The sequence below is a fragment of the Myotis lucifugus genome, unplaced genomic scaffold (genome assembly GCF_000147115.1).
Source record: "Myotis lucifugus unplaced genomic scaffold, Myoluc2.0 scaffold_205, whole genome shotgun sequence".
NCBI classification, from domain to species: domain Eukaryota; kingdom Metazoa; phylum Chordata; class Mammalia; order Chiroptera; family Vespertilionidae; genus Myotis; species Myotis lucifugus.
This window is the reverse complement of record NW_005871253.1, coordinates 697674-713406: the sequence shown is the minus strand read 5'-3', so window position 1 is coordinate 713406 and position 15733 is coordinate 697674. Positions and strand designations below refer to the sequence as shown.

The 15733-nt window shown below is 43.8% G+C and overlaps 1 protein-coding gene across 9 annotated transcripts in view; it reads right to left on the bottom strand.

Annotated features, from left to right (window-relative positions):
• Positions 1-15733, bottom strand: part of RIN2 (Ras and Rab interactor 2) — a 207812-nt gene that overhangs the window by 114068 nt on the left and 78011 nt on the right. Inside the window, exon 1 of one of the 9 annotated variants that reach the window (XM_023761272.1) lies at positions 8232-8249. The exons of the other annotated variants lie outside the window; for them this stretch is intronic. The gene's annotated coding sequence lies outside the window, so the exon portion shown is untranslated. Of the gene's footprint in view, positions 1-8231; positions 8250-15733 lie in introns of those variants that run through there. 9 annotated transcript variants of the gene reach the window in all.

Here is a 15733-nt window from a genome sequence, read left to right as displayed (position 1 = left end):
CCAACTGGCTTATTTCGCTTAGCATAATGCTCTCCAGGTCCATCCATGATGTTGCAAATGGTAAGAGCTCCTTTTTTACAGCAGCGTAGTATTCCATGAAGGAATGGTTTTTAAGGAATGGCTTCCTCAAAGCATCAGATGACAGAAAGTACCAGAGCTTCAAGAATGACAAAATAAGATCAAATGCCAGGAACACAGATACATGCTGGAAAACCATTTCTTACACCACTTTGAAATACATGTTCTCTCGGTAGCTGGATTTTCCCTATGGAGTCTGTGATCTGGAGGCCTTTCCTTTCTCTATGACACACAGACCCACTTTGTTCTCTACAAGTCCGTAGCTGTCATGTGTCTCAGCTCTTTCATTTATGCACAAATCAGAATTCTGGAAAGGTTTCCAGGTGTGTTTCCAAGCCATCATATTTTCATTAGAGACTACAAAACAAAAAAAAAATCCATCAGACAGATGCAAAACTCCCAATGAAACATAACTGGCCAAGCAAATGGACTTGGTGTGTTTGTGCATGTGCGTGCATCTGTGTGATATGGGATAGAGCCTTAAAATTCCCATTCCTGCTTGTAAGAAGTGGGCTGGAGAACAATGAAACGGTTGGGCCACCTCTGAAGAACACCTCCTTCTAAGCTGCAGATTCCAGTGGGACAGTCAGTAAAACCATATGATCCAATATCAAAATAGCAAAATGGAATACCTTCTATACATAGTAAATGCCCTATTAACATGTATTACTATCTTGCAGCCAGAATCCAGAAATTATCGAGGGAGATGCATTAAGAAAGAAACAGTTGATCTCCAAGATATTTGAATATTTTATGTGTCCACAAAAGAGTCAGAGAAACCCACACAGCTCAGTGAGGCTCTCAGGGGTATCTGCTGCCATCACCAAAAAGGTGGGTTTTGTGCCCAAAAGTTGTGCGTCGGGAGTTCAGGCATGTTTGAAAGTCCCTTTTTGTTGACCAATGGCATTCATATCTTTTTCTGAGAGTCAAGTACATATGATTGAGGTATTTCACAAATCCAGTTTCATCCTACATATGATTGAGGTATTTCACAAATCCAGTTTCATCCTCAATTTTGCGCAAGCTTCAACTAACCAAATAGTTTCTGCAAGGCTTCCCCGACTCCTATCCTCGGGGTTTTCCTCTCTGTCTTCCCCGACTCCTATCCTCTGGGACAGGTGTCTGACGCACAGTTATGGCAGGGAGGCCAGACAGGGAAGGCAGCAGGGTCAGCCCTTTCCCACCAGGAGTATTCAAGGGTGAGTATAAACTCACATCTGAGGGAGACTGCTCAGGTCATAAAGATACCCTTGGAGTGAGACTTCTGAAAAAAGAAGGGCAAAGACATATGGTCAATGGGTACATAGATGGATGGTCTGAGTGGACAGGGGGACTTGACCTTCTCCTGCCTCCCAAGGGGATGCTGGATGGACACTGGTATTTGCAGGGCCTGGAGCAAGAAGGCAAAGGGAGGCTCATATACTTAACGTCTGGCTATGAGCTGTGGACGAAAGGGGCCACATGCTAACCTGACAAGCTCAGGGAAGGCCTGCATGGCAATCTTGCAAACTCAGAGACCTAAAGTAACCATAAAGGATGGTCTGAAATTAAACTTTAACTAAAAGCAGTTATGGTGGGTAATTACATCTTAGGTTGGTATCTTCACTGACAAGATCAACCTTTACCTTAACTGAGCCTATCTGTCTTTTTGCATCTAGAATAACATACCCTTTGAAATGTCTGGGTAACTTGTAACTTCCCTTTTTCTGGACCCCTTGGGGCACAACCTAATGTGCCTGAGTGCCAGGACAGATACCATAAATTCCTTCATTGTTATGTTAATTGTTCCTGCACCCACCTAAGTATGTGTCTATCATTTTACTTTTTATCCAATCCCAGGGGTTTCCCCGCTTTGCTTTCTCCCACCTCTCTAGTCTATCACCAATGGATTTCATGTAACCCACCTACGTCCCTTTCCTTTGACTGCAATGTATAAATACAGATGTAACCCGCCATTCTCCGGAGCATTATCTCAATTCATTGAGGTTCTGCTTCCCGGCATTTGTCGAAGGTTTGGCTCAAATAAACTCACAAAATTCTTTACAGGTTTCAATGGTTTCTTATGTTAACAGAGCTGTTAACTAAATATGTTCTAGTCTCCTGCCATGACAAATGTACCTTTATAAGGAACTGGGAGGCCCAATTTCAATTTAAAACGTTCAGACTCTTCAGTGTTCTGTGCTGTACTTGTCAGCGTTCTGATTCTGAACCTGCCCCACGGCTTCACCCTTCTCTTCCCTCCAGCAGCTCTGTGGCTGCCCCAGCCTTCCCGTCCAAGCACTCCCTCCCAAGCCTTCCAGCCTATGTAGGCAGCGCAGGCAGGCTTGGACATGTGGGCAGATTCCAGAGTGTGTGACTCTGGAGCAAGACAGGGAGGAGAACATGGGGTCCAGGTTGGCACAACCCTTGGCCCACTGACTTCTCTTTCCATGGGGAGGGTTGACACTGAAGTGGGACCAAGTTCATAGCCTAGGCAGAGGTCCCTCTTACCCAGATCTTAGGGTGCTACTGGGTGAGCAGGTTGGATTATCTTAGGGCTCACAAGAGAATGGACACAGCTTCCACCACTGCTTTTGTTCTTCTCCCAGGCTCATCAATCTTGCTTTGCATGAGTGTAAGGTTTCGTCTCTAGAGGCCCTGATTACACTCCTGTGGCACTTGGAGAAAACAGATGGGCTTGTCTTCGACAGCCCTAAGGCATCCTAATTTTGTTATTGCTCTTCATTCCAGTTTAAGAGGTCATGTTCTCTCCTTTAAAGCACCCTAGCTACAGTGCCCCTCCCTCCACCTCCTCTCCTGCTTTGGCTATTCTAAAACACCACAGCCCCCTTCAGTATGGACCCACCATCTTAGACCTCCTCCTCCAATCCTCTCTTAATCCTAAACCAGCTGCTTTTCCCTCCCAGCATCCTCCTCATCTTGAAGAGCAAAACACACCCAGTAAGCATTGAAAAATCCCCTAGCCCTGTGTCTGAGAACAAGCCCCTCAGATGCACACTTGCTTTGGGTGACCCTCTTTTGCGACCCTCTAAAATTAGCTTCTATTGACCTAGAGGTACTGCAGATAAAAGCAGACCGCATGCCTGAGCATCACCCCCAGATGATTATCTTGCAAAAACAAAACCCCCTCTCTTTGGGTGGCTATAATATGTTTCCAGCAAAGAGGAAGATGAGAGGTTAGGGAAGATTAGGGGTTAACGCTTTCATCTTCCTGAAGACCTCACCCTCTTGTTCTTCTCCAGAAGGCTCAAAGTGTTTTTGTTAAACCAGGAAAGATAGTTGTCTGTTTCAATACTGGGCCAAACCAACCTTCTCACAGTCCCCAGTGGCATAACCCAAATGGGGGTGGGGAGGTGTCTGGATATAAGAGAGCTAACGCCTCACTCCTCTGGGGACAGCGACCCAGTCGGCATACGGTGTTTTGATTTACAAAGGGCTTTTCTCCATATAGCCCCATTTCACCTGCCTGCTATGGCATCAGGCTACCTGGCACCTCTGTATACAAATGCGAGGATCCCCTACAGCTGGAGCTTCTATTTTAACCAAGATTTCTCTCCACAGACCCTGTTCTCAATTAGGCCTTTTCCTTCCTGCCCTTTTCAGATTGCTTTCTATCCCTTTATTATTTCACCGAGGTGTACAGAGAGAGTAGACAAAAGTCAAATCATTCCGTTGGCAGGCTGTGCATTATGTCTGGATTGCAACTATTTACTTTGTCTGATTCCACTTTAAAGAAACATCAACAACAAGCAAAACAAAACCCAGTGTTTGTGGCATCCTCTTCTTCCTTTCCTATGTCTTTTTCTAAACTCAGAAATATCTGTCTATAAAAAAAAAGAACAAAAAGAAGCCCTCATTTTTGGTTTCTTCCTCTGAAAGGTAGCTTGGAATGCTGACTTTCCACTTCACATTCCGTTCCCCTGAAGTCCTTGCTCTCCCGTTAATGACAACACCAGAGTCTTCCTGTTCAAATGTCTCTCATCTTCCTTCCATTCTCCACGTCCAGCCAGGCCTCAGAAGGCCGCAGCCCTAATGGTTTCAGCAGCTCCCAACGTCCGAGCATCGCCACCCGGTGTCGGCTCCATTCCGTCCTGCAGGCCACACCAACGGTCCTTCCCCAGCATTCTGCTGCCCGGCTCACACCCCATTTCTTAGGATTTAATATGTATTTGCTCTGGTAGGGTATCCAGGGCCCCTTTATGATCTGTTTCCAACCCAGTAATGCAATCTCAGCAGTGATGTGTGTGTGGACCGGCTCTGCCTCCTCCGGAACAGAGATGCCACAAAAGTGGAGGCAGAGAGCATCCCCACTGGCACCCATGTCCTTGCTGAGTATTTTCACACGTGACACGTGCATGCTGTCGCTCCTCCCGGCCACACTGCCAAACCCGGACCAGAGTGGAACATGCACTGCACAACTGCTTGTCTCACCCTGACCCGGCTCCCTCGGCTCTCAGGTGGGGAGCTCTGAGGTGTGTGTTCTCCAAGGCGTCCGCAGGGAGATTAGGCTCCAGACACCCCAATGAGGGCTGCCTTTCCTTCCCCACTTCCACACTCTCCTACCAGTCTCCCCCCAAAACTATCTGCACTTGACTGCTTATCTCAAGGTCTGCTTCTGGAGCTCGCAAACCCGGACAATCACACGCACACGCACACGCACACGCACACACGCGTGCTTGATAACGCACTTTAATAGCTGCTTCCCCCTGCCTGTCTCCTGTCCTCCTTCCTCCTGGCTTCCCCGGAGATCACCTCCCAGTAAACGACTTAGACTTGAATCTGTGCCTCAGCGTCTGGCTCACTGCTTCTCTTAGGAATCCTGGTCAACGGCTACTGCATTTACAGTGAATGGAAACATTTTTTTGCCAGAAAAAAAAGCAAACAAACATATTTTGAATGAATATTTCTATGTCCTTGTAAACAACCACCATCCTTTGTGAGTGTAACCAACAGTATCCAGTAAAGAGTGTTTTAAAAAAGAACAGAAAGGAAAGACTTTTTTGCAAATTGTTGCAAATTTGCAAAGAAAATGTTATGTTCCCTTCAGTGCAAGTAATAACACTATTTTGAACAGAGGATGCAATTTTTATTAATAAAGAATCTTTTTTGGGTTCTTGTCCTAACAAGATACATTTAAAGACCAAGAAGTATCACTAACTGATTAGTCTTCTTAAGATACCCATGCCCTTTGGTTCAGCTCTGCTCCCATTTGACCACAAAGAAAGCTTTTCAGAAACCCCTCTTATTTTTCTCATTATAATCCCTTGCTTGTTTCTCTATGGTAATCAGCAATTAATCCCACAATATCAATGAGCCCTTGAATCAGTGAGGAGCTTTTATGTTTCAAGTAACAGAAGAGCCAATTCAAACTGGCTTAAAAATAAACAGCAATGTCTCCATACAGATTGCTTATTAATTGCAAGAGGAATGATAGTAACCACACACTGGAGAAACCAGACAACATCTCGACCAGGTGATCAAAATTAATATCCCCAGTGAGGGCAGACAGATGCTGTGTTCCTCCAGACGCCATGTCCCGAGAACACATCAATCACAGAATACTCTGGCTAGAGGTGTACACCCCAACTGAGGAAGATTCTATAGAAGAGCTGGCCTAGAATTTGGAAAAAAAAAATCAACGTAATGAAACACAAAGAAATGCTGAGTAAACATTCCAGGTTCAAAGAGATTAAAGGGAACCAAACCCCACTGCAAAGGACATGATTCTGAAGAAAGAAACATACTAGAGAGGACACTATCTAGTATTTTTTTTAAACAGGAAAACTGTTAAAAACTGGTATCTGTGATTTAGATTAAAAAAAATACCATTATCAACGTTTAAGCTCCAGTCTTGGATGATAGGACGGTGTGAATGTAAGAGGACATCCCTATTTTTCTTTTTTTTTTATTTTTTTATTTTTTTAGAGAGGGAGGAAGGGAGAGAGAAACATCGATGTGAGAGGGAGACACACCAATTGGCCACCCCCTCATGTACCCCAACCGGCACCACACCCACAACCCAGGCATGTGCGTGGCCCTGACCAGGAATGGAACCCATGACCATCTGGTGCATGGGATGACACTCTAACCAACTGAACCGCACTGGCCGGGGCAACATCCCTGTTCCCAAGAATTGCATATGGAAGAAGTAAAGGGGCCTGATGTCTGCAACCTGCTCTCAACTGGGTCAGAGAAAGATTCAGCAAATGGGGCAAAAAGCTACAATCGGTGAATCTGCATAAATGGCAAATGGGAGTTCTCTGAACTTTTCTGGAAGTGAAATTATTTCAAGACAGAAACTTAATCACTAAGAAGTAAAGTGACTGAGGGGTGTGGCGGAGTCCACACCAGGGACTGCACGATGTCAATGAGTTCCTTTTTCTGTGGATATTTCTGTCCCCGGGTTCTGCCTTCCCGGGAGCAGTGCGGCCCATCGTCAGGGTGACCAGCTGTGAAATGTCTGTGGCGGCTCCAGGCTTCACACCCAAACCTACACATCTCGATACAAGCCAGCTCCCTCCGAAGGGTGAGTGGGGGTCTTCCTTGCCAGAAACCCTCCCCTCAAGTCTGAGCAACCCTACTCTAACACACACATTCTAATCAACACACCCTGCCACTCAGAACATGAAGTCCAAACTTTTTTTTTTTAATTCACCACATTTTTATTGAACCTGAAAACAATTCATTTTGTAGCGTATAATGCACAGTCTTCTGACATCTGACTCAAAGATTTATTTCCATGTTTCTATTTATCGCCCACCCGCCGTGCATTTCTGCAGGGCAGGGCCCGGGGTATTGTCTGATGTTTGGAGTGTTACCAGCGTCTCTATAAATTGTGGACAAACGCATAACATCTGCCCTGCTGGCGCCTCACGCTTCCCCGCCCAGTAAAAATGTGTGGAATGAATTCATGAGTAAATCTGTGACAGTACTTAAAATAGTGCTGGGCACTACATAATTCACTGCAATAAAGTGTTATTCAATAAAATACATCTTCATTAGCTTGGGTATTCTACTCTCCAAAGGAAAATTGCCCTGTTATTCCAGCCACATGGAACCACTGTGAAACTCATAATTGAGCCAATATGTGGAGAGTGCATATGTCCTAATTTCCTGTTTTTCTCTGAGAGGCTGCAGTCCCGGCCTGGGTCAGGCCATCCATGCCTTGTGGCCCAGCACGTTAGCAGCCCTGGCTAAGAAGCAAGACTGTCTTCATTTTATACAGGAAAGTGGGGAAACCTCAAGAAACCCACACTGCACGTCACCAAGGCAGGGGACAAGCACACTCAGCAATCAGCAGGGAGGTGTCAGCTCCTGGCACGGAATTTAACTTGGCTCTTTATGCACCAGGGTGCCGCACACCAGACATGCGGACACCGACGGCTTTTGCATCCCCCACCACAGACCAGGCTGCTGATGCTGCCCTTTCCGGGCCACAAAAATGCCTCAAAGCTCAGAGAGCAGCCTGACTCACCCAGCGAGATGACATTTTCAGAGCCACTTTGGAGCCATCACCCCGAAAGGTCCAAATAACACTCCCCCTTGGATTCACCCCTTATTTTTCACCAAATAATGGCTCTTAAAAACCTCCCACCGCAGCCCTGGCCGGTGTGCCTCGGTTGGTTGGGCGACATCCCATGCACGGAAAGGTTGCTGGTTCGATTCCCAGTCAGGGCACATGCCTCGGTTGCGGGCTCAACCCCTGGTAGGGGAAGTACAGGAGGCAGCTGATCAATATATTTTTTCTCTCTCTCTCTCTCTAAAAATCAATAAACTGCCCTACCTGGCTTGGCTCAGTGGATAGAGTGTTGGCCCGCAGACCGAAGGGTCCTGGGTTCTATTCTGGTCAAGGGCACATACCTAGGTTGCAGGCTCCATCCCCATGTGCAAGAGGCAACCAATGGATGTGTCTCTCTCACATCGATGTTTCTCTCTCTCTCTCTCTCTCTCTCTCTTCCCGTCCCTCTCCCTCTCCCTCTCCCTTCCACTCTTTCTAAAAATCAATAGAAAAAATATCCTGGGGTGAGGATGAACAATAAAAAAACACAGTATATACACTTTAATAAATAAATAAATAAAATCAATAAACTATTTTTAAAAACTCCCACTGCAGAGACACCTGGAGGACACCCCCTTCACCCGCCATCAGTTACCTGCACATGTGCCCCCTGACATCAGGCACAGAGGAGGACACAGCACTTCCGTGGCATTCCCGCCAAGAGCACATGACCTGAATCCACTTGAGAGGAGCATTTGACACAGCAAGCTGAGTCACTGCAAAAACCACGGGCCTGAACGCTTCAAAAACGTCAAGGTCTTGAAAGACAAAGGAAGGCTGAGGATCCGTTTCAGATGGAGGAAGTCTAAAGAGAAATGACAGCTAAGTGCAATGCGTGATCCTCGACTGGATCCTGAATCTAAAAAGCAAAAAATGCAATTGCTATCAGGAGCAATATTGGGATAATTGGTGAAACTGGCCTGTGGACTATAAATTCGATAAGATTATTGCATCATTGTTAAATTTCCTGAATTTGACAACTGTGGTATTGTGGTAACATAAGGATGTCCTGGTTCTGAAGAAGTAAACACTGAGGTATTAAGTAACACAGACATGACGCATTGATTTACTCTCAAATCATTTAGAAAAATGTGTGTGTGTGTGTGTGTATGTAAGAGAGAATGATAAAAACAAATGTGGTGATACATTAAAATTTATTAATTTGGATAAATAAATGTCATAGTAGTATTCTTTGTACTATACTTGTAACATTTATTAAGTGTGAAATTGCTTTAAAACTTAAAAGTACATTCCGCCACCTCATTACGCAAAGTAAAAGAAGATTCTGAGTGAACATTTTAACGCCTTTGTGCAGCTCACCATGCAACACTGGGAAATGTTTAATTAAACAGGACAGGAAACACTTTATTCCCTCATGTGTACAAAGTCAGCACGCCTGGGAGCACAATTTGATGTGTTAGTGTTTTTTAAAAGTTTTGAAATTTGATGTAAAATGCATGTGTGGGTGTGTGTTTTGTTTATTATGCAATATTTAAGATATGCAAGAAAAGTTTAAAAGCAGAATCGCACACCTCTGTACTCCCCACCCCTGTCATAACATATCCTCAGATTCCTCTCAGAAGTTACAAGATTTTTACACTTGGTACTCATCAGTCCCATATATTTCTTTTTGTGTTTGTTACACATGTATGTATGTGTATACTTTCACTGTAGGTTTTAAAAATGTATCTCTGAATTAAGTTGGTGTAACTCCTGATGGACCCTCAAGGACTGCTAAGGTCCCAAGGATTATAGCTTTAGAACCATTAGGTGGGTTGATCTTTCAGGCTCTTCAGAGATATCTACCTAGTGACCATGATTCTACGTCCTTGGAAATAACTTGAATACCATGACTACAATCCATAAAGTTTATGTCACAGAACACACACAATGAAGTGCTGGAACCAGAAAATACTGGTTCACAACAGTGACGGTATACAACTCTTCCCACTCTGCCTTCAATAACATTACATGGGTAGTTTGAAATTCACCATGGTTGGAGGATTGACACCATGGGAATAGGCAAGTGCTACATATGAGGGTGTTGTAAATATTTACAAGAAATCAATGAATGTACTTAGCTTCTAGATGATTTTGATATAAAAGAGAAAAATGAAAGTTTTTCATGTAGTCTTTCAGATTCTCAAAAGGAAAAAGGAAGTACTAAAGCTTAAGATTTCATAGCCCAGATAGACTGTATAGAAAATGTTAAGATGAATCTTGATGATAATATAAAAACAACTGCCCAAAGTATCCAGATATAATTGACAAATAACATTTGTCCAGTAGAGAACAACTCCAAAGATTATGGTTTGATTGCCCTGTAGGATGGTAACCAGTTCTGCATCCAGTTAGCGAGCGTATTTCAGCAGCCTTGCTTTGAACTGATTAAATACTATCTGCATCAGTCCCCTGTATCCTACTTTTAAGTAGCTCGGCCATTCTGCTGATGCCTTCTTAATGGGTGAAATAAACCTTTAAGCCAAGCTCATTATATGTCCGTAGGAGAACTTTATTTAAAAAAAAACTCTTTAACGATCATACTTTGACAAAGGAAATATGGGCTGGAACTAAAGAATTTGGTTCTTTTTTTATTTTTGCCAAAGTCAGTGTTGTCAGCCAGGAGGAGAAGCAGATTTGGAGAAGTCAGGAAGGAAAGATTCAAAGGACCCGTGTTGGATGAGTTGGTCGTCTTGTTCATCAGAGCCAAAGCTCCATGGTTCTCAAAATGTAACCAACTCTGGTTGTAATAAGAACCAGGAAAATCTTAACCACACACAGATGGATGTTTTGCCAAAAAGTCTGGTGCTGCACTGGGCAAACTTAACCCAACAACTTTATGACTGTTCAACTGTGAACACCCCACTCCGGAAAAGAGGACATGAACCCTGCAAGCTAAGCACTGCCACCCAGGATGGTCCAAAGCCAGGGCAACATCAACAGTAACGTTTCCTGCTTATGATGAACCAGCAGGGCTTTTGTTATTGCTATTGCACCCCTACCAGGAGCCTTTCAGACACTGTATTCTAATTGACTCCCCATTACATTTTAATACCACAGATATGCTGTATATCTGTTTATATGCCATATACATCTCTGTAATTTACAGATAAAAAGAGTAAGATTTTTAGTCCCTTCCAAAAAGCAATTTTTGGCTCCTTGGGACCAAAGCCCCCACTAAGAATGCATGTTACACACTGACCATTATTAATTGAGTTCTCCCAGCCTCCTGATGTCACACAAGGTTTCTCCCGTCAGCATGGACATAAACACAGAACGAGAAGGCTGGGCTCCTGCCTATGGGCATCTTTGCTTTGCTTTCTACCGATGAACAACAATAACGGCAGAAGAAACAACAGTTCTGAGCACTTGCTAGATGCTAGGCACCGAGCCAAGCTTTCACATACTGGGTCTGAGTCTGCTGGAGCTGCCATAACAAAATACCACAGCTATTCCAAACAACAGAAACTTATTGTTCACAGATCTGGATGCTGGAAGTCCAAGAACAGGGTGCCAGCAAGGTCGAGTGAGGCCCTGTACTTGGTTGCATACTTCTTGCTGTGTCCTCACACGGGCAGAGAGGGAACTCTGTGAGGTCTCCTTTATAAGGAACTAATCCCATGTATGAGGTCTCCACCCTCATGACCTAAGCACCTCCCAAAGGCCCCACGTTCTAATGCCATCACCTTGGGCATTAGGATTTCAGCCTATGATTGGGGAGGAGGGGAGGACAGAAAATACGGGTAGGTGAATGTGGAATGAGGGAGGAAGCAGGGAGGGAGGACAGTTTTCAAGGCCATGACCACTGTGAACTGGAGTTTAATCCACAGAGAAACTCTGGTAAACTAATGTCAACCAGGAGCCTCAGAGTGACCCTACCCAAAAGGGTGAGAGAGGTGGAATATTTATACACCAGCCCCCATCACTTGTTGTCTGAGGCCTGCTCCTGCTCTCTTTTGGCAGAGAGATGCAAATGTTAGGACCCAGAAGTTAGGCTGGTATGAGCTGAAATGATAGGGTACAGGGCTGGGCCAAGGCTGGGCCACATACATGGTCTCATATAATTCTCACAACATCCATGAGAGGTTGGCACCCTAATTAGCCCAAATTTTATAGGTATGGAAATGAGGTACAAACTCAACAGAAAGTAAATGACAGAGATAACGGATCACTCCAGAGGCCACATGCTTAATACCATGCTATAAATGTATACTGCCCTTTCCTGGCATATACATGCTGCTCGTATTGATTTTTCCTATTAGAATTGATTCAACAAGTTGATAAAATTCATATGAGATTGGAATCATCGTACAAACATATATAAGTTGACAAAGAGGGGAAGGATTCAGAGAAAAGATAATGAGTGAATTTTGGAATTGTTGAGTTTATCAGTAGGACCTCCATGTGGAAAGTTCAAGAGGCAGGTACATTAATGGATCTGGCTCTTGATTGGGGGAGGGATGTGCTGGGGATACAAGCGTGGCAGCTGTCAGCACGTACATGTGTTATGGACTGAATTGGCCCCTGCCCTCCCTTACCCCCCAGTGTCTTATGTCCATTAGTTATGGTTATATGGATGCATACAAGTCCTTCGGTTGATCTCTTACTCCCCTCCCTCCTGGATCTGGCTCTTGATTGGGGGAGGGATGTGCTGGGGATACAAGTGTGGCAGCTGTCAGCACATACATGTGTTATGGACTGAATTTGTCCCCCAAAATTCATCTGTTTAAGCCTTATTGCCTAGTATCTCAGAATGTGACGGTAGTTGACCATAGGGCCTTTAGAGAGGTAATTGAGTTAAAAGGCTGTTAGGTGGCCCTCATCCAATCTGACCAGTGTCCTTATAAGAAGAGGAAATTAGGACAGCAGGGAGAGAGACACCAAGAAGAGACTGGAAGAGGGTGGTCATCAGCAAACTAAGGAGAGAAGCCTCAGAAGAATCCAGTCCTGCCAGCACCTTGATCTTGAACTTTAGGCTTCCAGAACTGTGAAAAAATAAATTTATGTTGTTTAAGCCACCCAGTCTGTGCCTTTTTGTTATGGCAGCTCTAACAGACTAATACGATATGGTAGCTGTTGTCGTGGAATAGAGGAATCTACATGAGAGCCAAGGGAAGGTTTTATTTCAAAACACAGTGACTGTAGAATGGAACAAGTGCTGCAAAGTAGGCCAGAAAGACAAAGACTGAAAGCTATCTGCTGGGTGTGGCAACAGGAAGGAAGAGCCAAAAAAAATGGGAGAAAAATGGGAAACAATATTTTGTATGTACAATCCTATTTGATCCTCTTGTCAATCACAGGATGGAAGACTCACCTTGCCTAGTGTCTTACAGTTAGTAATTGGTAGAGCCAGAACTAGAACCAGGTATGTTTGATTCCAAGAGCCCTCTCTTTCTACTACACCATGCTCATCTACCCCATGCCTGTGGGTTCAGACCCAAGGGCATGTCTGCAGCCTCATCAACTCACCTTTTTGGAAGCTGAGTGGCTACTCCCACCTTGTTCCTGCCAATTACGATCTCTCAGGAGACCCAGCTCTAGTCCTGTTGTCCCAACAAACTCTTGGGATGGCCTGGCATGAAGCTATGTTCTCACTATCAAGCCATCCTGCCTTCCCAAGAAAGCCTCATGGTCCCATGGCCTCCAGACGGCCCATCTCCCAAGCCCGGAGTTTCAACCCAGTTGCTCCTACCTGATCTAAGGACATGAGTTTCTGTCCTCCAGAGAGTTTACAGTGGTCCTGCCTTCTCCCTGCCTCCCATGTGCCTCCTACCAACTCCCACTTGGCTCTGACCCCACGGTCTGGGCAGTTCTGTCCAGGCCCTGCCATGGTCTCATTATGAAAAGCAGACCCAAATGTTTACACTGGACTGTAGGAAAACAGATGAGATCATGGAATTATTGACATTGATCTTTTTTAGGAAAACTTATGGAGAATGGCGGGGGGTGGGGGGGAGTCAGCAAATTAGGGATGGGTAAATGTTAGGGAAGGTTTTTATTTTCTGAGTATGGTCAAGAAAAGATGATTAAAATGATGTTTTTTGAGCACTGAGAAGGAAAATTATGGTCACTAGACATTAACATAATGTCCCTAAAATATGAACTTAGTTGACTTTTTTCCTTTTTTTTTAGAGCAAGAGAGGGAGAGGGCGAGAGAAACATCAATCAGCCACCTCATGCACACCATCCACTGGGGATCAAGCCCACAACCCGGGCATGTGCCCCGACTGAGAATTGAACTGGTGACCTCTCTGTGCACGGGACAATGCCCAACCAACTGAGCCACACCTGCACACCTGCCAGGGCTTCACTGACTGTTTAATGTTTCTAGGCAATAACTTAGGGACTATGAACATAAAAAGAGTTTGATTTTATAAAAAAGTTAAAGCTTGCAAAATACTCCAAAAGACACAGTGTGAGCTGGACAGCAACACAAATAATTGTCCAGTTACCCAACCATAAAGCCACTAGAATACATCTTTTCTTTCAGGTCCTTGGACCAAAATCTAATAGTGTTAGGCCTCTTGCTTCAATCTGTTCTGCAAATCTGCAGACTTCACCTTCCTACCTTAACCTCTGACACATATCCTGCCTTCACCCAGATTTAGCCTGACCCGATTTCCATTCTCCCTACCTAAGAAAATATATTGACTTTGGCATGCGGTTGAATTGGCAAGAGAAACAGGGGTTATCCGACCAGGGAATTGAAGCATAGGCGAAGATTTCTAAACAGGAAGTAAAAAGCATGAACCATCTCAATTAAAAAAAAAACATTTAAAAAGGATAAACAATTAAGAAAGAGATAAATTGGACTTCATTAAAGTTAAAATATATTCAACAAAACATTTCATTAAAAAGTGAATGAACAAACCAAAGAGTGGGAGATATTCTACATACATACACCTAGCGAAGAACTTATGACAAGAATATATTTTAGAAAACTAGCAAACCTGAAAACCAATAAAAGCAAAACAAATTTTAAAAAAGGAGCAAATGAGCCCTAGCCAGTTTGGCTCCTTGGATAGAGAATCGGCCTGCGAACTAAAGGGTCCCAGGTTCGATTCTGGCCAAGGGCACATGCCCGGGTTGTGGGCTCGATCCCCCCCTAGTAGGGGACGTGCAGAAGGCAGCCAATCAATGATTCTCTCTCATTATTGATGTTTCTATCTCTCTTTCCCTCTCCCTTTCTCTCTGGAATCAATAAAAGTATATTTTAAAGAGAATTTACAAATGTAAAGCATATGAAAAGGTGTTCAATGTTATTACAATACTCATCAGGAAAATTCAAAATAAGACCACAATGAGATTCACCCCTGTAATCATCTGAATGGGTAACATTTAAAAGATTGACCACATCCAGCTGTCAGAGGGGAGGGGATAAGGGAGCACTGGATAAAAGGAGGTGAAGGGATTAGCCAAAAAACATATGCATAGCCCACAGACACAGACAACAGAGTGGTTATGGCCAGAAAGAAGGGGATGGCAGGGGCTGGGTGGAGGTGGGCAAAGGCGTGTGTGTGGGGAAATGGGTACATCTTTAAGAGTGTCAACAATAAACATAAAGTTTAAAAAAAATACAAATAAAAGACTGACCACATCAAGTGTTAAAAGGATATGGAGCAACTGGAACTTATACACTGCTGGTAGGAGTAAAATTTGGTCCAACCATTTTAAAAAACTGGAATATCTACTAATATCTATCTATGTCTACCCTATAACAAGGAATTCTACTTTCAGGTATACATCCAGGATAAATGAGTGCATGTGTCAACAAAAAGTCATATGTACAAGAATTTTCATTGCCACTTAATTCATAATAGCTGAAATTAGAAACAACTTAAAATATTTATTAAGAGGAAAATGAATAAACAAACGGCGGTATATTCATATAATAGGTAAGTACCCAAGAATTAACAGGAACAAATTATTGATATATATGACAACATAGATGAATCTCAAAAACATTATGTTGAACAAAAGAGACCAGTCACAAAAAATGGGTATGTTTTATGCCATAGATTAGGCAAAACCATGCTGATAGATATCAGAGTGGTGACCACCTTCCTTTGGAGGTGGTACTGACAAAGAAACTGTCTG